At 41.2% G+C, this 25,137-nt stretch overlaps 1 protein-coding gene across 1 annotated transcript in view; it reads right to left on the reverse strand.

The window, feature by feature from the left end:
• LOC100651512 (B-cell receptor CD22) overlaps positions 1 to 25,137 on the reverse strand; it is a 310,916-nt gene that overhangs the window by 15,457 nt on the left and 270,322 nt on the right. The window lies entirely within an intron of this gene.

The raw sequence follows: 25,137 nt of genomic DNA on the forward strand, positions 1-25,137 counted from the left end.
TTGTAAATATTTGGTACAAAATAATTTGATTGAACGATGCTGATAAATTGAAAGACGCAATGCAAAATGTTAAATAAATATAAGTAAACAAATTCTTCAATGTGCTGCTATCCTAAGAGATTACTTTATCAAATTTCCTGTCATATGTAGTTGCAGGCTTAAAGGCCAAATCATTTTTTTAACCAGATACATGACAATTTATTTTTTGGTCTAATTTGAGGACGATGTCTCTTACCGAAACGCGTTAGTCGACCGCATCGATCGAAAAATCGCTCGTTTAATTGCTCGTTATAAATTCATACAACTATTTCCTCTCGTCGTAAAGGGGTATGGATCGCGATAAAATCCCTGTCCCCATTTCATATCATTACAGGTAATTTTGCAAATTGTACCGCATTTTTCCACCAGCGGATTCGTCGTTAAATATCCTCAGATTAATTGGCCGTACACGTGCGCAATAATGTAATTTTTAAATTAGAAGCCCGACCTGCAGGCATTACCGCTAATTAAACAGTGTTTGCTGGATCTGTAGGTATACCTCTCTCATTAGCGGCGTGTATTACGAGATATCAAAAGATTTTATCCTAACAGTTGCTTTTTACCGAAAATATTTCTATCCACCGATTGCCTGACTATGCGCCGACCGTTTCTACTCGCTCACTTGGTTACTTGACAAGAAAAGGAGGAGGTTTACACTCGTCGTTTGGAATGTCAATCTTTCGAATATAATTCGTCTTTATTTAAGGATTCTCTGTTGTTTGCGCGCTGTTTCATGTTCGTTAAAAGTAAATTATATCATCCAATTAGAAATTGACTTGTCTTTGAATTTGTTTAAGAATTTTTAAATTCAGCGAATGTTTGAGCATTCCTTTCACTCGATACTGATACTACGCACAAAGTAAGTACTTAGAACTGAAAAGGTTAATACGTATATAGTTATTCATAAAATATTTGAACGTACTTCACTCGATTCCCGTTTTATTTAAATACAGGAAACCTGTTTTCTTCTTATAAAAGCTTCAGATGTAAATATTTCAGGAAATTTCAATGATACTTTGTTTTTAAACAACTCTTAAAAGGTTTGAAAGCATTTTCCACAACCTATCGATACTATTTGATCGTAGAACGTCGCAGTCTGTGTCTACCCTGGAGAGTAAGGCTTGAGCAACGCTGGTTTGAGCGGACAGCGTCTGACGCGGCACTGTCCTGTTCCACTTTCGAAAGCGCTATTCGATTCAAAAGCAATCTATGCGTGAAATTGCCAACGAGAGGGCGAACGGGCGGACACACGGCCGAGCGGACAGACGATGAAACGAATTACTTGTACGCCGGCCTAGGCAGCCTGCGTAACAGCTTGCTAATTAATCGATTAATTTCCAATCTCGGGATCAAGAGCGTAAGTGCACTATCCTGCTCGCTTCTCACTTACTTTGTGTCATAATAGGCACGCGTCTTTGATCGGTGTAATTTCATAACATTTAAACGTTTACCCTAAATTTTCCATCGGGCAATTTCTAATAGATCTGCGTTCTTGTTCATTTTAGGCTGCTTCTGAAAATTTAAGTAAACTTGCACGGTGATTGGAAAATTATTCGATCCTCTAGGAATCGATATCTATACGAATGATTTTATAACAGAAATTCAAAATTTGAGAAGATTTCTTTCAATTTCCTCTCTAATTCACCCGAAACTTTTTCCAGTAGAATTTAGAATAGAAAACTGTGAAACATAATTATTATATTGTATTATGTTTTACGATAAAGTGACAACTCAATTACAGAATGATTTTTTTTTTTTTAATTTTTATTTAAAACACTAAGGCGTCACTCTTGATCTTCTGATCGTCTGCTGTTTATTCTCAACTCTGAAATTCACTCGATTGCTCATTATCAACCGCTTCTGAACGTATCTTGCGCAACCACTCTCGCATTCGCACGTTGCTTCTTTGCGTGTCTCTTGTTCGATTCGGCTAAAGACGTTCTGCAGACGCTGCTAGAAATTCAGGCACGTTCACGTTCCTCTTTGCTGCTCTAATATCAAACATACGTTCCACTTTTAACGTTTCCAACTCTATCATACACGGTCGCGCCAAGTTTCTCTTGGTAGTTGTAGTTCAGTGACGTGAGAAATAGTAGTTCTTAGAATATTTACTTTATATTTGTAGTCAACATTTTTTACTCCCGTATTTATTCAACGTTTTATCCCGTTTCCATTTTAGTTCACGAGTTCTCTGCATTTTGCATAACGCAACTTTTCTTTTTCATATGTATCAAAATATCGAAGTATTTCTATAATTGATGGGTCGATCTAGCTGCAAGTAAATTATTAAATCGACAATAACGCGATAAATATCAAACTTGACATGTTTTTCCAAACGTTCTTTAAGCTCTACATCGTGCGTCGATAAAAATAATCGTATTAAAATTCAACGCAGTGCTTCCAATTGCAGCTGGAAATGAGGTCGATCTCGTACACAAACAAGATTAACTCCACGACTCATTCTACTAGAAAGAAAATATAATTTCCAACAAAGGATGGTCGTCGATTTCTTTCTACTTTCTTAGAAGATCAAGAGTGGAAAAGCTACCAACGATCCTCCATATTGCATCGTGTTCCTTCAACGGGAGAAATGCAGGAAGGGAGAGGAAGAAGTGGGGTGAAAGGGTGCACCGGGTTCGAGATTGCTCCACCGGGAAGAACGATATATCCCGGAAAGTTTTGACATTATCCGCGCTAGGATTCACTTGGTTACATGTACCTCGACGCGATAAGAATCAACGCCCATTCAAAACGCGCGATAACGTTCGCAGGACGACGCTATTGTTTCAAGGCGCGAGCCTAGACCGCAGTTATCTTCGCATTGTTCTCGATATTCATTAAAACATTTGCACCCTTAGCACAGAGACACAGACAGCTTCGTCCGTCGTTCCGACTCTCCTCATCTGCGCGTCCACTTTTCAAAACAATCGTCCAATTGTACGACTTTTCGTGAATATTCCGACCAGCATCCGCGAAACTCGAGTAAACAGCTGCGATACACTTGCAAATATTTAGCGATACGATTTTGTTACAGTTTGTTAGACATTCGGGAATTTGTTTGTGAATTTTCAACGAGAGACGTTCGTTGTAGAGGAATGGTGGTTAGTTGTCGAAGACAGCGTACATAGTTGTTTCGTATAATGATATGCATAGTTCTCCGAAGGTTTGTAATTTCATTCGAAGAGTACATAATTGTTGATATTCCAACTTTTACACCTTTGCCGCTATGGGTTGTTTGATTAAGAAGAACAAGAGCATACCGAGCAAACCAAACAGAAGTTTCAACGAGTTTTCAACGTGTAAATATCTAAAATGAACAGTTTGTAAAAATACTAAAGCACGTGGTTTAGTGGATTTATACTTGACTGTACATCACGAAAGTTCAGTTTCCTGTGGAACGAGCGACCGATGTCTGCTTGGTCATCTTGCTGGGTAAACGCAGGAAGACAAATTTGACGCTAGCTGGTCCCTGGAGTTTTCAATTTGTCCTGAGTTAACACCTAAGTTAGGCGCGCCACGTCGGTATCGTCGGTTCTGCGAATTTTTGTTTTTCTTTCGCCAGGGAAACCGAAACGATATGCACGCGTACCCGCGACAAAGGAGGAAACTTACGTTGCGGCCAGTTATTCCCCACGGATAAAAGGGTTAATTTGCAATTTTACCGGTGGAACAAGTTTGTTCGGCTTGCGGCCTCTTCCCTTAGAGCGACTCGTTTTAGTCAAGTAGCTACATGCTCCTTTGCGTTGTATGCGCAGTGTTAAGGAAAAGAAGCTCGTAACCTTGTTACCAAGCGTTAAGGAAACGAAGGTAGCTTACGGCATGGCTAGAGCTTGTTACATCGAATGAAAAATTCACGCGTTGCGAATCTAGGAGGTGAAATTGAAATCATCGTTCTGTTATACGTAGTATCGACGGTTACCGCTGCTCGACGTTTTAATTCGAGTCTTTGCTTATTATCGACGTTTCAGAAAGCTGGATGAAACGAGGAAATTTCAATAGAGGACATGTCTCGTATCAGGAACACGGTTGAAATATACGTAATATTGTTAAGAAGAAGCTGAAAGTTTACGACACGAAAGACGTCATATATAATTCTCCGTTGTCATCCTTACGCTGTTACTAACATAAAACATTTTAACTAAAAGCAAGTACATAATCGGAAAAGGGAAGTACGTTGCCAAGGGTTCAAGAAACGACGCGGTATAATAACACGTTTAAAAGTAGCGCCGAGCACAGAGAATATATCGAAGAAGCGTCTACGACTGCTTGGACAATTAAATATCACGCGACCGAGGACTGAAACTTTCTTCGTGCAGAACCAATCTCTTCCCATTATTTCTATTCGTCGAACAAACTCTTACCGTTCAACTCCTTTCAATTTTCTATGTTGCAACGATAATTGCAACGTATCCTCGTTGTCTCGACGATTCTTTTTCTCTCCGATACTTGGTATAAGAGCATCGCGCGGAATTCTCGTATTGTTTGACGTTCGACCGCGACCGAGTTCTTTCGTCGTCGTGGAATCCTCTTCATCCACATCCTCCGTGCCGGAAGTTTCGGCGCGCTGGCGGAGAACGTTTTTTCCCCTTGGTTGCGCCGCTATCAATTCCACTTTCGTCCGCTTTCCGTCCGTTGTTACGCCGTACATTTACAAAAGGGCGTAGTTTCTCTCTTCCGCGTCGTTACTTCTCCCTTTTCTTCCTTCTCCTCCTTTTTCTCCCTTCTCGTTCTTTGTCCTGCGCTTTTTCGCTCTCTCTTTCCACTCTCGTTTCTCTCTTTCCTTTTTTTCTTTCTTACACCGACGATTAATCGAAAGCTCGCAAGTCGGCCGAGTTTCGAACTGTAAACGGTAGAACGAGTTACCACGTAACGAGGAAAAATACTCGCTGCGAGTTGTCGGCTCGAATCCACGGGATCTATGTCTATTCTTCGTGTATTTGCTTTTTTTGCAAAGAATCTGCAGTTCGAAAGACGTTTCGATGTCCCGAATCTGCATGTGGATTACCTGTTTCTTTTTTATTATTTTAAAAGTAATACCTATCACTTTTTAATCTTATTGAAATGTGTATAATTTTGTGTGCTAGACTAGATTGGCCGCGTAGTAGTGACACACGAATGTGAATAAGAGTGTGTGGAAGTATGTGTGTCTCGAAAAACAGACGAATGTAACTGTTTCGTATGGAAGATGGCGAGACAAGGAAAGTGCTGAGACGCGTGCAAGTGTGTATCGACGAAGATCCTGGAAATCGTTTATTAAATAAATCTAAAATTATCTTAATATGAATTCCAAGTGTAACCTCAGTGTTCCTCTACTTTTATTTCGGCAATTAAGATGCACAATTCTCAACAAATCTCATACAATATTCTCTGCAATATTCCGACTGCTTTTCCAACACCGACAGTCGAAACGACACCGATCGACGCATACAGTGCACAGTTAATCGTACGTTGTTCGAGGGTGTCGTGTGAATTCGAATTCGTTTCTAAGATTTATCCTCTGGAGGTAGCGACAAGAGTAAAGCGGTATGTGGAATTTTCGTACGCGATCGTAGCCCCGCTACGAATGAAATTTTAGTTTTGGCGTACGTTTAATATAATATGAGATTGCGTGTCTCGCGCAAGAATGACTCGTACCAAGGACGTATCTCTCTCGTTGCTTTTATTTTTAATCAGAGCGGTTCAACTTGGAGCAGAACGACGAGAAGATACTTTTGACGTGTTCATAACTGGATCTGGACATTAATTTTCCCCGTTATTGTGATTACGCAACTGAGAAATTTAACAGAAGTTAATTATAACGTTCTCTAAAAATACGCAAAGCGAAAGGGTAAACTAGTATCAGACTAAATATTTGAATATCAACAAGTATTAATATATCCGGCAGCATATGCAATGTAGAATAATATTTGATTGTAGAATTATTATTTGATATTTAGAACGCGCAATAACATCGTATAATTGAATATCATTCTGTATTGATTAATTCCAATGAATTAAAATTTTCCTTTGATAACGTTCCAATTGTTATTCCACCGCGATCAATATTCATTTTATTTTCGTCCAATAAACGATCATTGGCGACTGTGGGCAAACGATAGCCGTATTTCCCTTCAATTTTTCTCACCTCCAGGTTGATCATCGCGTATTACCAAGATATCAGGAAAACACATTGCGGTACGTTATTTCTTTTTTCACAAGACCGATACGATAAAACAGATTGAAAATTACAAAAACATACGATACGTATTCGTGCCGGAAGTCGCAAGAATGTAGCGCGTATAATCGAATGGTGGGGAAAAAAGAAGAAATTTACTATCTTCTCGTAAAAATTGTCCGTATGCTAATGATGTATGCAAATGTAGAATAGCTTGGAAGCGATCGAAATATACGGTGAACGAATTGACGAAGGAAACTGTAAAGATAAATAAAACCTTTCTCCTTTGCAAACGGTGAATACCGTCGATCGATTGGGTAGGCGCAAACGATTTTCGATGGATAATCGAGAGACGAAAAGAAATTTGAAAAAATTGAACGTTCATTCACGAGGGCGGTCGATTAATTCGGAAATCGCGTGGCCGTTTGCATATCTATCGGAGCGACGGCTCTCTCGTTCGGTTCACAATGCGAAAAGAAAGATGAAAGAGGTAGGCGTCGCGGCAGAGACACGAAGTGCCCGCAGTGCCTCTGGAAGAAGCCTTAACCGCATTTCCTGTCCCATTTTCGGTAGTGCCCCACATCGTCGAAAGCTACAAAAGCCGATTCCACGGAAATAAACCGCCAGAAGGCTGACTAAGCCGTCAGAAAGAAAGGAACGGAGTTAGGGGCGATGGCGGGGATGGCGGTGGCAGCAGCGGCGTCTGCGGTGGCTCGAACTTTTTAACTTTACCACCGCAAATCTGACCTCCTTCTTTTCTCTTTCCCTATCCCTCTTTTCACCGCCATGCCGCCGTGAAAATCTAGCAGATATCAATCCGGAGCAGAACAGATCGCATCACGATCCTTCAGATATGTTAACGTCGACAGAAGGTCGAAAAGGGGAGCGGAGGGTGAATGGAAGGGAAAAGTCATCGAACGAATGACCGGCGAGTGGATGTTCGAAGGAAATGGCTTTGTCACGAGACGTACAATAACGCGAGTATTCAGGATCGTGGTCGATGCTATGTCACCGAGATTTTTCCACGTTCATTCGCGGAATCGCGATCGAAATTCAGCTTTTCATTAGGACGAATTATAGAAAAGATGTCTGTATTTGTGGATGAAAATTTTCGTCGATGGGCAGGATCGAAGTTTTTAATTAATATTTCCAGTAATGGAAAAATTGATTAAACTAAGATGAAAGCAAACGTTTCCCGATCATTTTTGAAGTTTCAGTTACTTGCGATAACATAAAACTCGTAACATCTAACGTATTTTTTCCAAGTTTTAATTCAATATAAAAATTACGAAATTATCAGAAGCCTATAAATAATTGTGAAACGTGTAAGTAGTTGAAGATTTGTTGAAAAGGCCACTAAAATGCTAGAAAGTAAGTTACCATCGAGACGAAAGCTAATAATGAAATTTCAAACGAGAGAAAATTTAATCTCGAGGAAAAATTTATTCGAAATTACCATTTCCACAAATCCTTTCATTACGATATTTCCAGCATTCGCATGAAGTCATCTTAACGCTCGATGCGACGCTAACGCGTTAATTGACTTTTATGCGACGCGTACGCCGCTCGCGGAGGGTTTAAAGATAATTTCCCATTATTTCTCCTTTAGCGGATGCGCGCCATCTCCATGCACGCGGAATATATATACGGGGGGACGTGCATTAATGAACCGACGTAAATTCAACGGGCGCCAGGAATGCTGAAGCGAGAAGAGAGGCAAGAACTTCTCTTCCGCAGAGATGGTGGGGTCATCGTTAAAAGGAAAAGGCGAAGGAGACGAAGAAAAAGGGAGGCGGCAGAAGGGGCGGATGAAAAAGAGGAAAAGTGGAAGCTGTCCTGTGGAATTCCATGCCGCGTGATTACCGTCGAATTAACGAGCGTCTCCGAGATTTATCTCGCAATTTGGATCGAATAGGGTCACGGCTCGTTGACTGCTTATCGTTCAATCGAACTTTTATGTCATCGATGTGCTCGGTCAGCTAGTCGAGCCAATCAGAAATACAGTGCTGTGCAAAATCTTACAGAATTCTACGGAATCTTCGAAAATCGCATGTTTTGTTACTTTTCAGTGAATCGAACAACACGCTGTAATATACGATCTTGGTACGTTCGATTCTTCTTATGAAATATTTCCTGAGAAGCATATCGATCGATCGGAATAATTTTTAGATAAATTCCTTTGTTCGACGCTTTATGGGTAAGCTGGAATATACTCCATAATATCGAGGCAAAGAAAATATCGATAGCCAAGACGTAACAGATAGTATTTTTCTTTTTTTCTTTTTTTTTTTTTTTTTACTGATCTAACTACAACAAAAAAATTGATGTCTGAGACTTTTGCGTTATACTGTACACTGTACATGTTCGAAGGCAAGAGATGTACGATTCGGTCGGTCTGGCTCTCGATTCGATATACTATTGAAGGAATTGGATTGGGGAATTGCAAGGTCGGTATACGCGAGTCTGCGTGTATTTCAAAAGTGATCCCTTGTGCGATAGAAGGTGGAATTTGAGGCTTATTTGAAATCTGATGCGAAGGATCGATGCGAATCGAGCGTTGCGTGTATAGCGTGTAGTCTTTCGAACTTGATGGTAAAGTTCTAGCAGTATCTCACACGCTGAGCAATTCCAATAACGTTACGAACCTAGAAACGTCTGAATTGAGCTGTTTATACATTAGATGTTACCCGGTGGTTCTGCTTGATTTGTCGATTGAGTTTATAGACCGGTTAATTAGCACGTTTGAAATGGAAATGGAACACGTGCAACAAGGACCAACGAATGGGATGAAAAATTTAGGCAGATGGAGAAAGTCGAACTGTGAATTTTTTCACCGTTCCACAGCAAAAATTTGTCGAGATACCGTAAGATGCCTGTTGCTGGAACAATTGAATTTTCCCTTTGTATTTCTCGACATTTTTGCCTAACGTGAATCGAGGCAGAACTCGAAGCCTATTTCAAATATTGTCATAAGAATTCGGCAATAGCTTCCATATCGATCCCGGAATTCAGTCGTTTGAAATCAAGTCTGTAAAAGAATTAGAAATTCCAAAAAGTATATATATCGAAAGTTTATCCGAATGTTCGAGTGGAATAGCCATCTTAATAATTTAATGCCTCTTTAACATTCCGTTTGAGATTAGTAACTTTAATTCTACGGCAAAACGTTGGAGAATTTCTGAAATCTAGGATGGAAAGAAATAAAAGTTATACCTTATAATTTGAAACGCGGCTACGTATACCCGATATTTCGCTGACTCGTCGGTTCTCAATCAGAAACTCGCGGTCCGTAAGAGAGGGACGGTGGAAGGAGTAGTATAAGAACGCTTTAAATTGCATCAAACTCGAGGAATTATGTAACGTTAAAACGATAATTGAAATTGGATACGATGGCAAGGGAAAAGGGGTGAGCGAGGGTTCGGTTAATAAAGCCAATTATGGGATGATTCGAAAGAGGTGGAAAGGAGATTCCTCGCGGCGGATATAGCGGAGCTAGGAATTTTCCGGCTTTCCTCTATTCACCAGGAGAAAAGGATGAAATTGCTGCTAAAAATTCTGTTTCACCGGCTGATATTCCTTCCACCGCTTTAAACATTCATTTTCAAACGGTATTCGATGGTAAACAGCGATGTATGAAATTTCGGCCAACATCGGCAAGCGGTGAAGCAAAAACGAGAGAAAAATGAGAATGAAAGAAATGTGTGTTCTACGCGACGAATACGTATCGATTTGATCGCATGATCGAAGATCGATCGTGAATTTCGTTCGTAATATCCAATCTCGGACACGGGCTAATAGCATTTACTTTCGGTCGAAATATTCCTACGGAAAGAAATTTAGTTTTACTTCCACGGAATCTGGAAAGCGTAAAAAGGAAAAAGATTTCAAACGTTCCGAGAACATCGCGTTTGATTTGCCGTGTTTTCGGCAAACTTCTATCGGAACAAATCGATCGCTTCTCCAGAGATTCGTTCCATCGATCTTCGTGTGTGAAAAGCGAATCATCGACGATTTATTTACGCTCGGATATCGCTGTTATACATAATCATGGCCGTTAATTAATCGAGTAAACTGGACAAAGCTATATGACCGTGTACAAATGAAACGAGACTATTTATACACGATTGAATTTATAATTAAATTTTTCTTGCGGCAAAGCGCGTATTAATGGCCATCGCGATTATCCATCTCGCTATCCTGTAAACAACGATCTGGTTGAACCAGAGCCGATTCCGACGATTTCTGTTTCATTATAACACCGTGTACCGAATCGCTTTCGGGACGATCCGATCTGTTCAGCTTTGTTATCTTGTACGAGGATAAAGATTTCGTTGGACAGAGACGAACGAAGAGAGGGAAACAGGTCCCTCGGGGCGATATGTCGTTCTTCTGGCTATCGCGTCCAACTTTCTCTAGCAACTTTCCAGGGGAGGAGTAAGATGGTGGAGAACGAGAGGATACAGGTGGGGCGAGCTAAGACGAATTATTGGAATGCCGCAAATATTTCTTCCGGGATTCCTTCCGCCTTCGGGGTCGGAACGTTTATCGTGAAAGAACGTTAATACGTTGTTGCGCAAGCGTCCACCGAGAACGTTAGAGTATTCGATGTTTGGTCAACGGGCCAGAACGATCGGCCGTTTTGAAACGGTGTTGAACGAATATAATGCACGTTTCAGAATATGGTCGTATAGCGTGAAATTGAATGGACGCGCCAAGTGACTTTTACTTCGCAGATAATTCTAACGTCTCTATTCTTTTTTCTAGATTGACGCATCGAGCGAGTGTTACGCTGCATAGATGGCTTTCATTCGAGAAATCTTAAACGAAATACATAGCAACAAAATAAGAATACGAACAATGATTCACTGCGTGCTAAATATTCCATCAAACTCTCAGTTTTTCCTCTTCGAAAACTCAAACTAGGTTTGCATGACAATTTAATAAAGTTATCGTTGATGACGTTTGTGGGCTAAACGTGCGATTTAACAAAGACAAAAGTTAGATAAACAGCTAGTAAAATGTTTCATATTTCCGTCTTTCGATTACCAAATATATAACGAACTGTTTTCTGATTATTTGACGTTAATATCCGAGTATCCTGATTATTTGCATCTTCGAATTAGCTTTTAATATAAAAGGATGGAAGTTAATTCTTAGTTAATTCCTACATTCGCGGAGAAACGTTTCAGAATAGAATCCCCTTTACGATAATTGTTAGCTCGGAACGGCGGGCAGCATTGAAAATTATTTCACGTTTTATCCGATCGTTGCAACGGCTGAATTATCATCCTCGAAATACGATTATGGTTCCAGAGCGACGATGTTACGCGAATTTTTATGAGATTTCCACGATATACCGATGGTACCAGTGTTTCGAATCAAACTACATTTTAAACGCTGATCTACATTCGCTGCACCACGTTCATCCTCCTGTATGTGTTTGTTTGTCTCATGATTAGAGTCGATGATGCATCGACGGGCAAATTTTTCGCGAAAAGCTTGTTACGCGTTCGCGATCGACTGGCTGTAGCTTGGAAATTATGTGACACTGATTATTCTGTTCGAAATGACTCTCATTTGTAACGCGCGAAATGTAGATTGCAAAATGATAGGAAAATCGGTACTGTACTTGAAAAATTGAGATAGATAGACGAACAGACGGATAAACCTGTCGCGGGTACCGTAAAACGCTGTGAAAATTCAATCAAATATAAATTAAAGATATAAATTACTAAATCGTTTCTTTTTTCAAATTTGTGGCGAAATCTCTGAGAAATTTAACGTTTTATTTAACAATATACGCGCAGGGTTCAGTTAGAGACAAGACAAGAAGCGAACGAATCCTCAAATAGTAATCAAATCGTCTCGTAAAACTAGTCTCAATCTTCTCTGTTAATCGCTATCCTAATTATTTGAGAAGCTTTAAAGCTGCCGTACGAGAATATTGGAACGCATCAGCGTTTCACAGAGAGTTCTCTTTGACAAGTGGCGTTTCATCGGCGAGACGATGTAGTTTCTAGGGCGTAAGAAGCGGCAATTTGTCGACGAAGTTTCCGGTTGATCTGATGGTACGGCTGCTAATTAAGCAGCTGCGGGTGAGTGAATTAAAACGGGCTTCTCTTAGCAACCAACGACACCCGTTATCGCCTGGTAATTAATAAGACGGTCTTCTCGTAATTATGTTTTTGTTTTCTCCGCCCGTTTCCATCTTTCCCTCACTCTCCATTTTTTTTTTCTCTCTCTCTCTCCTTTTAAGTCGACAAATTAACGCACGACCGCGCCGTTCGTAAACTAGGAATATCGGTTGGCACGGATCCCAGGTTTCGCTCGTTTCTCCTGTCTTGGAGAAACGTAGGCACAGAAGGGTGCACTCAACCGATGAACTTTCTGCACCGCGACCTATGATATTTTTTTCAGAAATTCTTTCAGCAATTTAATCGACTCGAGTAGTTACGCGTGCCTCGTGGTCGATCGCAGTCCAGGAATTATCCGAGTTGTCTACGAAGAAGATCGTTTAACGCGGTTTCCTTGAGGTTTTGAATAAATTTCCACTCGGGCCAGTTCTTAAATCGTAGAGGATTAAAATATCGAATGCCTAGAATTACAAATTTTTGTCATTTTCCGAATTTATAAAACCTGCATAAAAAGCGAAGACGAATTAATTAGTTTCATTATTCTGGTAATTTTGGCGCAAATTGTACGGCGGCTGGAACGTTCACGGTACTCTTAAAACAAGTAACAAGCTCGTCGTACGGTACCTAGCTCACCACCGGACTTCCACAAACTGGATCTACCTTATCCCCGTCACTCACCCCTGTAGTGGTGGTAAGTTTTAATGAAACGCGGCGTGGTTTACAGGCAGCATCGAGGCACGATGACGGTGTGACACGAGGCACGCGCGAAACTTCCGCCCGTTATCGCGAGACGGACATGCCAGCCTGTGAGTACACGCTTAACTTTAAATAAGAAAGTCTGACTGCAAGAGGCGCGGCGTGCTGTCCGATACAGTTTCCGCCCAACAGCGGAAGTATGTCGCCGAACGTGCATCGAGAAATATTATCGCGTCCAAGTTAACGTTTCTCTCTAGCTTTCTACTTTATCTTTTCGTTCGACGTTCGATATTTTCCTTGGTCTTTTTCTCCACAGACCAAGACAATTCGTAGTCTGTTTGTTACAAGTTTATTCTGTCGCGAGTTTACCAGAAAATTGCAGCAGTTTGGCATTAGATGTGTTTAGCGATCGATGTCTATCGAAATGTCGTCCTTGAGCTTTGCTTTTTAGGAATTTTTTATTTTATACGTATAATTCGTCGATCTATAATTTAAAGCAGTATCATTGTCAGAATCGATATCAGAAACAATATAAAGAATGAAACTAGCCTATGATTAATCACATGTTACAAAGCCATAAACAATCGTTCAACATCTTGGTGGAATTCGTAAAGCTGGCTGGTAAACGCGTCTAAAGCGAGATTTACGCGTGTCAAAGCGATTGAAACGGTGAAACGACCATGATCGTTTGAAGGGGTGGATTACTCTACCGGTCGGCGTGCGAATATTTCAACGTAATTTCGGCGCGGAGAGGTCGGCGCGAGAAATATAGTGGCGGGGAGGCGTCATATTTTCCATGAGATATGTGAATTATCCGCAGGATATTGAATCGACCGAACATCTAGAAAAGAACCGTATCTCATTTTGCTCGATGGCAGGTTTGGCGAGTTTAAATTTGCCGCCGTTAGAAGAGCGAACGTGTTTTTCTTCTCGGAAATTATATGGAGAAGGGTAGGCAGTCGAGCCTCGTTGTTTGGCGGTGGCGGTGAATTATATTCGCGGCTGTTTCTTAGTCGCTGATGGAAGAGAAAATTAATAAGCGTGAGACGGTGGGGCGCGAAAATTGCCATGCGTCTTAGGCGCTGCCTGGTCGCGACGACGACGACGCTTTAATGAACAGCTGTAGGGTGCACGCGTGAGTAAAAACTCGTTGCACTGATGAGAGGCGTTGAGATGAGAGGGTGCAGGATGTGTAGACAATGGCGTGCTTTTGAGAAATTTCGGTGTAACCGAAGTCTTTGGTTTTGGGAAGGACTTCAAAGAGTACCGTGAAACCCATTAATTTTAGGTGTTCGTAATTGCGGATGAGCTCGAGATTTGTTTGATTTCGAAACTGGCAATCTAGCACGCGAGTATGGACTTCCTCTTTTCTTCGAGATCTCGTTTAATTTGAAATTTCTTTTCGTTCGAGTAAAAGGATATCAAAGAAATATTAAAGAGCAATGGGGTAAGCTAGGCGTTTGTGATTTCAAATTTGTTTAATTCAGCAAGCGATTTTCGGAGAACTGTTTTCTTTTCAATTTATGGTAATGCCACGCTATAGAGTAACGTATACGCTATATGTACGTATACGTTAATTATGTCGTTTGAAACATTTCCTGTAAGCGTTATTATAATATATCAATATTTGTCAGGTACCTATAGATTATTTCACATTTGACGTATTAAATACAATAATATAATGTTTTGTTACCAATTCAGCAGCTTATGACGCGGGATTATTCGATCGTATAATCACACAGTAATAAACTGAAGCTGAAAAATTGATGTATCTACTCACGCAGCAGCTAATCGGATGGTTCAATTTCAGTATTGTTGCGCTGTGCATTTGTCATTTCGACTGATTGAGAGTGGCGTTTCATATTCAACACGCGAGACACACGGCATAAATATATACAAATGTTTCTAAATATTCTCAATTTCTCACGTAATAGATCGTTTACTGTACATCGATTTCGTTTATCGTATCGTCTATTCCCAAAACTTAAAATTTTAACGATACAATCGATGTACAAATACAAGAAAACGGACTAGACGCTGGCAAAAGAAAGAAATTGGAAACGATAGAAAATGGGAAACGGAAGCTGTCTCACCGGATTCGCTATAAAAAGAAAATTATAGCCTTATTAATCACTCCATTCCCAGCTGGCCGATGACGAAAGTTTCCTCGAAATCAAGGGCTTTCCAACCTCTGTGCCGATAGCTTAACCGGAAATTGATCGTCGTAAAACAGCATTAAGCGTGTCCTTTTCTCCCCTAGTCGTGATACCATTCTTTAGACGAATGGCGAGGATTAACCCGATCGCTATTAGCGTGTATCGTTCTTACTTCTTTCTTTCGGTCATACCACTTGCCGAACACGCCCGAAGAAACGACGACAACGAAAGAAATCTAGCGTTTCAGGCTACCGCTATTATTCAAGTTGCTCGGACGAACAGTCGCTGTCATTAGTTTCTTGTCGACGTTTCGCGATCATCGTTGATCCAGCCTGAGCATAGCACGCGAAATGCGAGAAAAACCGTGGGCAAAAAGGGCCGTGCGATCGTTTCTCGCATTTCTACAGCGGCGTTTTTGCTCGCTCGTTCCGTTGTCACATCGACGTCTCGTCGCGCCTTTTTTCGCAACGGTTAGCCTTCCGTTCCCATATCGAACGTTCACAGCCGATGAACAATAATCGCGTCTTCTTGATCATCGTGTAGCTTCTTTCTTCGAGCTTACCGTCCGCGACCAGACGCAACTACGAGCCGACCGTGTGACGTGTTTGAGAAGTAGGAAACCCAAGGGGCAATCTGTGAAAAATGGAACCTACCGATGCCAGCCACTCCAAGTTCTAACGCTGTGATCTATTTTCCGAAAGGTTCTAGATCGTAGAGTTATTATTTTCGCGCTATCTGCTTCCGGAGAACAGCGTGCTTTGCCGGACATTTCAATTTTCGGAACGATCGAACGAAGGAAATGAGAAACGACTAGGGATACGCGGCGAGAAGGTCGACCGTCGGAAGAAACTTATTTCGAAGGGAAAATACAATTTGAATGCAGCGCGAAATGACGCGACCAAACTCTATACCGCGAGATACCACCGACTTCTAACTCTTCGTCTTTCTTCGCGACTATTCTGTCTACACGTTCTGCTTCGTTCTTCGCTTCGTCTTCCGTCAACCATCTCGCTGGCCCCCTTCTCCTACGTTGCAACCTTTCCGCTATAACACGACACATGCATACGAAATGTAAAACGACTTCCGTCACTGCTAAAATATCGCGTCGTGTATGTTGTATATATCCTTGAAGGATGGCCGAGGAAAGGGTGGTTGGAGAAAGAAGAAAGGAAGGAAGGAAGGAAGGAAGGAAGGAAGTGGATTTAGAGCGTCGGTGATTGCTACGGGTCGTCGAGTCCTGAACGCATCCACGGCTTTCGGGCAATCGCGCCGATCGCGAAACGATGAATTTATAAGCCTGTGACTTCTGGCTGAAGAGAAGTGTGGCAGGAAACGTAGGAAACGGAAATGTATAGGAGTTACTTTGTTGGCGAGGGTAACGCGGTAATAACCAAAGATCGCCGATCCCTGCTTTGATCCTCGAATCTCGTTTCGTTCCGATGGTATACGATATTTCAGGATTTAAATCCCGATACTCCTTATTTCCCCCTTTTTCGATTTTATCTCTCACGCCAGCGGAAAGAAAAAGATACAGTAATGAATAGCAATCTCGTTCCGATTGGATTTTACAATCGCTATTTATATTACATCTGTTCAATGGAAGCGCTTTGTCGACGAGAAAAAAGGGATATCGATAAATCTTAAATTGTCCAGAGGAAATGTAACACGACGATGTCAACGCGCAGGCAGGCAGCAGCTGTGTACAATTATTAGCCTGCAGTTCTTTGCATCGTTGATCCGCTTACGCGTGTCGACGTAATGTAGTGTAATATGATCTCGATATAAGAAAATCGGATTCCGTTTGAACAGTTTAAAGGCGTCTGTTTCATTGCAAGAGGTTAATGCGCGATTTCTGTTCGCGTGGAAGAATCGAATCGAGAATCCAGCCTTTTTCCCGGCCAGTTTTTCGTTTTATTAACACCGCTATTGTACACAGTTGTCGATATTATTCGCGACACCGGACGGAGCATTGTTTATTCGTACGTGCGACTGGGCATCACAGGACGGAACTAGGCTCGTGTCAGGAAGCGGAAACCAGAGGCATGGGAAGTTCGCCGTCCTACCCTCCGGACAGTCTGACGGGAACGAAAATGAACGAGCGTGTCGCAAGATCAATTTACAGCGGAATGAACGTGGTGAAAATGTGAAGAAAAACAGCGGCTGAATGAATTTTTACGAACTTGCCGGTTCGTACGTTCAATTACGAATTAGTCGGAGAGCTCTTTTTGTTCGAGCTACAACGTTGGCACGTTTCGACGCTCGGTTCTCGAATCTTTTGTGTCACATAGTTTACACCGAACTAAATTTCTCTTGAACATACATGGCCTTTTAGCTTTTGAAACAGCGCGTAGTCATGTCCGTATGACCCTATAAAGTGAAATATTCACGGCTGTACGTGAATTTTCACGTCCGCGTTCCGCCATTCTTATTTTCCTATTTTATTGCCAGTTAATTGAAATTCAGTTATTTCGTATCGTGCCTTTGAATTTCATTCATTATTATGCTCGTGGTTGTAGATGAATATCAAATTTTCATCAGATATTTAATTATATTTAAAAGTACACGTTAGAAATTAGAACACGAATCATTTTTCCTTCACTTTGTAAATTTTCTCCTTCTCCTTTTTCTCGAAATACGTGTTATCGATGATATTAATTAAATCTCGTCCAACAAAAGGTCTCAGACACTTATTCGATACGTTGGTTCCGTAGTCGATCGACGGACCATAAATCAAGCAATTCAAACAAGTCAGGCTGTTCACCCTGAAAACAGGATTTGCTCGTGATTGGTCGCATCGTGAGATGCAGCCAAGGGACTAGAGAAAAGAGAGGGAAGAACAGCGAAAAGCTCGCTGAGATTACTGTCAAACGTGTCGACCGGTTTAGACGTGGAGAAATTGTCCTCCGAACAGTCTGACGTTTCATTTTCCGAACTGGCATACCACTCACGCGATCGCTATTTGTATTCCGCGGTTTCGCCATGTGTCTTACCGCGGTTGTTTAATTCTCTCATTTACGATACGTCGAAGTATCAACTTCAACCAAGCAAATTTTAAGCAAACGTTTTAAACAACGTCCAGTCAACGATAAATCCGTAATTGGACGAAAGAAAGAAAAGAGAGGATAACTTGGGCCTGAATCAACGATTTAACTTATTAAGAACTCGCTAATCTATCTATGTACGAGAAATAATTTACATTAATCGTAGAATTAATTTTCCGGTGAAATTAGTCACGAAGCTAATGAATTTGAAAAGACAACGAAGAAATAGACATTGGCAAGGATTTATGCGTATTGCGATTCCTTTCGTGAACTTTTAAAGCAATGCTTTTGTTGACCGCTGACGAACGAAACTGACATTAGCTTCCGTGGCAAACGACTATCTATCAAGCAAGAAGCTTATTTACGACAGCCACTGTGTCGTTTTTCTTTCGTTCGCAACGATTCATTTTTGTCAAACCGAGTGCTTTCCATTTCCGGAGCTTGCGCTGCCAGTAGTCGTTCGAAACCTATCAATGAGTCAACCCTTTCAGACCACCAATTCGCGTGAAAAAGATGTCTCGATAAAAACATGAAATACCAATAATCATTTTTGGTCTCCCATCATGTTTTCGTCTAGTTGAAATATTAATATTACCCGTTTTTTTAAACTAAGACCTTTAAATGGGAGAGCAGGGAACCTGTTTCAGAAAAAGAAGAAACTGGCATAGATGAAATTCTAGTTTTACAGCTACATTACCATTCTTCCGTCGATGGAGAGATAGAAACGATACTAATATCATATTTTTAAGAAACTAGAAAACTAAGGAATTAGAAATTAGAATAAAAAGATTAAAAGATTTTCTTCAGATACGACATAATTCAACATAAATTCAACTGATATTAGTTTTCCAGTGCATCGGGAGTGTTAGTTGGTAGAACTAAACAGATGAATTGTAATGAATTAAATCGTAATAAACTGTAACATCAAATACGAGTCAAACGTACACCTTGATCGATCGTTAATTATTTTTAATATCGAAGGCAAATAAGTAACAATAATCAACGTATTACGGGTTTTATTCGCGGAGCGATAAAAGGGTTTGGAACGCGACTGTTGCAACATTATTCTTCGATCCCCATCGAAATTCCAAATTCCCCGGGTTCGATCTGCCGCGTGTCGCACCGCGGTTTAATAGACAGCCGGATAAAGAGAAAGAGAATGAACGAGAGAGGCGAAACAGACGAAGAGAGGGAATATCGAATCGCAACGCTGATCAAATTTTCCGCACCCAGATGAGCCATTTGATCAGGGAAAGCAACGTGGAGGCGACTCGCGGTAGACCACCACGAACACAATCCGTCGCGTACAATGCGACGCGATGAGGTGGCTCTCCCGTTGGTCTGTTGGCATTATTAGCGAGCCGATATCGGCGAATGAAAATCTCCACGAGTTGCCATCCTCTCTGTGTTCGCTTCCAACCGAACAGCAGGGAAAACGAGACGTAGTAAATCGGGAAGGCGTGGAGAGTGTATCAACCATGTTTGAAAGAAAATGGATGTTTCGGTATTTCCTATTGTACGTATACAGACTTTGATTAGTTGAGCTGGATCGTTATTACATTCTCGTTTGAGTATTGGAAATTCGGATGAATATTGTTATTACGATTGAACCGATGCACGTACAAATTTATATTTTTGTGAACGGAATTGGAGAAATGGATTTAGAAATTTCTTTCGTACTTTGAATACTGTAACGAGTAGTTTGCTGTGGAACATTTGTGTACTTTGTGCATTTTTCTACTTATTCTATACTTCATTTTCCTATCGACAGCGATACAATTATTATTGCAGTAATCGAGGTATAGATTTTGTTGCACGAATATTGGTTTCCGACTATATGTATTCGCTTCATAAGAGAAATAATGCGAGGAATTTAAAGGAGCGTGTAGAAAATAACAGCTACGTAAAATACCGCAATTTTATCAAAGAAATTTGCCGATTTCATAAAAGACAAATTTAATTACACTGAAATGAGGAGCATTGTACCTAGTATAGAAAATGAACTTTATAAAACGGGAAATTACTTCTTTTCGCGATATAAAAGGCTGATTGAACAACGTACCAATACATCCAACGTACAATAACATCGTCCAGTAAAGGGGAAATTATTTCACTCGAAGGGAACAAGACGCTTAATGAACAACGTTACATAATCGACGAATAAGTTACCATCAAAGTGTCATCAGCAGGAAGGTTACGTGGTGCAGGGCTCGAGAAAGTTTCACGAAGGAACGAAGTCACCGACTTTATTTTACGTAAATCCATCGGTCGAGCAACTTGTTTCGTTTCTCTGAAGTCTGTCAACGTGATACTCTTTCTTCGACGACGATAAACTTCCACGAGGAATGTCTCTTCTCGGAGAGTACGCGCCTCCTATTCCAACTAAACCCCTCTGTAATTTGAAGTTTCGAGAATTTCAACGACAACCGACTTCAAAGAGCGTTTACTACCAAGGGATTTGTAAACTGATCGAATCGTGGTACTCACTGGTATACGCAGGAAAAATAATTGCCTCGCTCCTCGTGGATGAATCAATTTGTAAAGAAATAAGGGGCAGATTCGTTTATTGAAAATTTGGGAAATTTGATTTCTTTTTCTCTCGTTAGAGGGAAACGTGTGTCGAATATTAGAAAGTGTTATAGTAAAGCTGTTAGAACTTTAATATTTCACGTCATAAATCATCGGAATATTCGCTTAACTTTTTTATGACTTTCAACTAGGAAAGTGTATCGTTAAGGCTGCAGGAAATACAAGTTTAGCATCCGAAAAAGCTTGTATAAATGTTAGGATAGCCCAACGTTGATTTGTAGATACGACGTCGATTTGCATATAACCTGATGAAATATAAATCGAGACAGAGGGTAAGAACGTAAAGACAGCGTTCCATGAGTTCTTTAATCCTATGGTCCATGGTTTTTATACGGGTAAAAAATAACGCGATTTTTCACCAATAGACTTAATTATTCCAGTCAAGGTACCAGGGTTTCGTAATAAATTTTATTTCGAATTTCTCTCTGACTAAAATATGCCGACGAAAATTTCCAGCTATTCTACAACGTGCCAAGCATCGAAATCCCAAATTACAATACATAACAATACCAGAACCACCCTCTGCAAAGTATAATGAAAAAACTAATCCAATGATCACTGAATCTGTACTCCATCGCCCGAACCTGCAAATTCAAGCCATCAAACCACCCTTCAACAAGAACATCATGACCAGGATCACGTAATTGGACCACCTTGCCGCGTATCCGATTACCAGACTAATTTACGACCGGGTATTTTTCATTGCGACAACTCCGACTAGCCAGCAATCCGGATGACCGTCGTGGTAATAGAGCATCCTCTCGTGCACACCTATCCGGCTGAAATCAATGGGGTGTCTAACGACTGTCTGGGGGCCACTAACTGTAGCACGGCGACAGCCTCTTTCGGTGAGAAGAGAGGAAGCTGCAGTGAGACGGTTCCCTAATCAACGTTAGCTGGTCCATGCCAATTCCGCGACGTATTTCAGAAAATAACGAATGTACTGGCATAATGCGACGAAAACGCGGCAGCCGATAATTCGTTACGCTGCCGATGACATTTATAGGAACAATAATTGGTATATTTATGGCGAGCAGCGCGCCTCTGCCGCGGATAAATATTAAACGCCGTCATAATTTACATATCGTCCGCTGGCAATCGACGGCCTATTGTTCGCGGTAAAAATCGCAAAATTATTCGGTGAAACGCGCCCTCGTCTGGCTTCTGGCTTTATTGTCTCCCTCCCTTCGCGAGCGCGACATGCGATTTCGCCCGGTTTCTTCTCTACTTCAAGCAGAGCTTCCATAGAAATCGTCTATACGTTGTTATTCCTTGAAGTTAGAATTGTAGACGTTCGCTGTAGGCATTATGATTCGTACAAGCTTAGAGACGAATATTAGAAACGAGACTTTAGCTTATCGTAAAGCAAAGAGTTTGTTTACGTCATAACGCGTCAATGGCTTTATCGTTTATCGTATTTAGAAATTAAGTGCGAGAAATGAAGAAAAGGCAAAGATGGATCGATCTGAATTCCATCGTTTACAGGTTTGGTATTTCGCTTGTCATCTTTCAAAAATGTTTAGATAATCGATAAAAAACGAATTATTGTCGACTGCAGAGTCTGCTATTATTGACAGTCTACTAGAACCGCGCAGACAAGCATGAAAGTCTCTAAAACTGTACGATGTCGTGGTGTATCTCGCGCGGTATCGATTGATCGCGGAGTCTCTGGTTCGGCTGTCATGTCTGTTGGCTGTAATTTCGCAAATGGTCAAATACAGGTCGCGAACTCGTGACATAAGTGTTTAGGGGAACGACGTCGTGCGTTTGACACCTCGTACATGCTCATCTCCGTTTCACGATCATCCTAGCAAGCGGAGGTTAACGGAACAAGCATCCGAACAGCGTGTACGGACTACTTGAATGCGCGCGTTAAGCAATCAGCCCGCAGATTATTAAGCAGTAACTCGGGTTATTTAGGCAATCTCGGAGATGCCTCGCTCGGCTGCGGTATTATTTCGATGCTGAATACACGCTCATCCGGAAATATATTCGATGCCGTGCATACTACGGAATTAAGTTACTTTCAGATATAATAGCATAGTATATACGATGCATTTATGCAAAAGTGAAGTTGGAATGAATGGTACGCGAAAGAATGGTAGGTGGGTATGTACGTGTGAGAATATGCAAAACGTATAAGTAGTTCCTAACGTTAAAGGGACAAAGTACAACAAGATATACAGTCGATAGAAAGTATAAAAGGATAGAAAGACGCAATAGTAAAGGTTTGTACGTAGCGAGAAAATTCTTCCAATTTATCTCCGAGTTTCGATCCGGAGAGATTAGGATCATTTCGTTTCAATCGTTATCGTCTTAGTTGCAAACAGAAATTCGTTAAAAAATTATCACGACAACGCTCTCGTATAAACGTTGACATTTAAAACGCAATGAAATCCTTGATATCCTGATGAAGCTTAATCAATGCCGATCCTCGTGCTTCGTTATGGCGACAATCAACCCTTTCGTTCTCTGAAAAACGGACGGCAATCGCAGGATGTTTGTCAGACGCTTGAAAACGAAGCGTTCCTCTCAACGAGGCTAGTCGTGATAGAACAGAGACAGAGACAGAGAGAGAGAGAGAGAGAGAGCCGGAAGAATCGAGATTACAAATTAATCCGATTATTCCCGATAAAACGAAACCAAACAGCGAAATCTCATTCGAGGTATCGTCCCGATTTTTTCCCACGGAACAATTCCACGGTCCTTGTTCTCCAATTATGCCTGTGTTCCTCCGGCAACGAGCCCGTTTCTTATTAAACTCCTGTCGATGAACCCCTCTTCGACCGTTCCCATCAACCTCTGTCTCCCTGTCCGCTTCCTGGCTATTTACCCTTCGGCAATATCGGGCCGTAGTTATACCACTCTCTGTTTAACTAAATGTTACGGAGCCACTCGATGAATCGTCCGGTGCTGCGTGTATTATCCAAGTGAGTAACCCAGATCATGGACTATTGAGCTCGTAACGTCAAGTACGCCAAAGGGTTCGGGGGCATCGTAAGCAACGTCCGAGCCGGTAGCTCGGATCGATATCGAGAAACACGGAACGGAAAGGGGGCGAACGAGAGGGAGGCAAAGGGACGGGGTAACCTCAAACTACCCGAGGCTAGTGGCACTCTGGTCACCAGCACGGAAAACGGTCCAATTACAGATGACGCCTTTGACCGGGGCCGCGTGTTTAACTACGCGCCGCAGGAAAGGGGAACAGCTTCGCCAAGGATCACCGTTAATGGATCGACCAGCAACGGGAAGATTGCCGTGCAGCTTCCTTACGCCGTGTGTACGCACGTGTAACCCGCGTGGCAAACTCGCGCAGGAATTTCACCTGGTGTTACGGTGCTTGCGCGTGTGCCGGCAATGTAACTCGGTTCTAGACTGCCGATACGTGACTTGGGTTTTGATCATCAAAGTGGATAATGGATATATAGTGGCTGCAAAAAGTGTTGCCACGATATCGTGCTTCTTATACCATTTACTTATTAATTAGTCTGATCGAAGAAACATTGTAAATATACTGCGAAAGATTATGCGAAATTTATTTAGAAGAGCATCTCCATCAAAATCATCGAACCTGTATTAATTAATCGCGTTTTTATTGGTCCTAGCAAACAGCACAAACTATCACAATTTCGGACTCTTTATTTTAAACGCCTTGCGTAGAATGTATGTGGAAAGTAATTGAAAATTTGCAGAGCATTCGCTAAACCCGAGTTCTCGCGAATCAGAACTTTTGAATTATTATAATTAGTTCAACATTGTTGTAATTTAATTTGCATGCGAGGGATAATTGCTTTGTCTCCTTAGGGATAAAGATAAGTAGACATCGTGTTTTTGTTGAAGTTACGTTGCCGTAAGTAGGTGCTCTATCCACAATGAGGATTTGCATGGTGTGTTACGTTCCTGAGAAACACTGAAACGTTTTTAGCTGTTAAGAATTGCATAGAACAGGTGCTGCGCTGTTATTTTGTTCAGAGCTTGAAAATGTGAAATAGTGAATTAACTTGTTACAAAGATTCATAAAAAGTTGTTAGCAACAAAGAACGAACGAGCGCGGAACGTATCGCGTCTCTGCATATTATCAATAGCTAAAGCTTGTTTTGCTAAAATAGGCTAAATTAGATATCATTATGAATTTGTAATTAAGTTCCATTACAGAATTAAATTATACGGTGTACAGCATATCGCATGGTTTCTGTACTTTTCCCGTCTCCCTTTTTTTCGAAATGTCACATTTTGTATATTTCGCTGGAATTATATTATCACAAGATTACAGGTCACTAGCGCAAGATAGTATAAAAATAACATTTATGCTTGTTTTTATAAAACAA

Source organism: Bombus terrestris, chromosome 1 (genome assembly GCF_910591885.1).
Source record: "Bombus terrestris chromosome 1, iyBomTerr1.2, whole genome shotgun sequence".
Taxonomy (NCBI): Eukaryota; Metazoa; Arthropoda; class Insecta; order Hymenoptera; family Apidae; genus Bombus; species Bombus terrestris.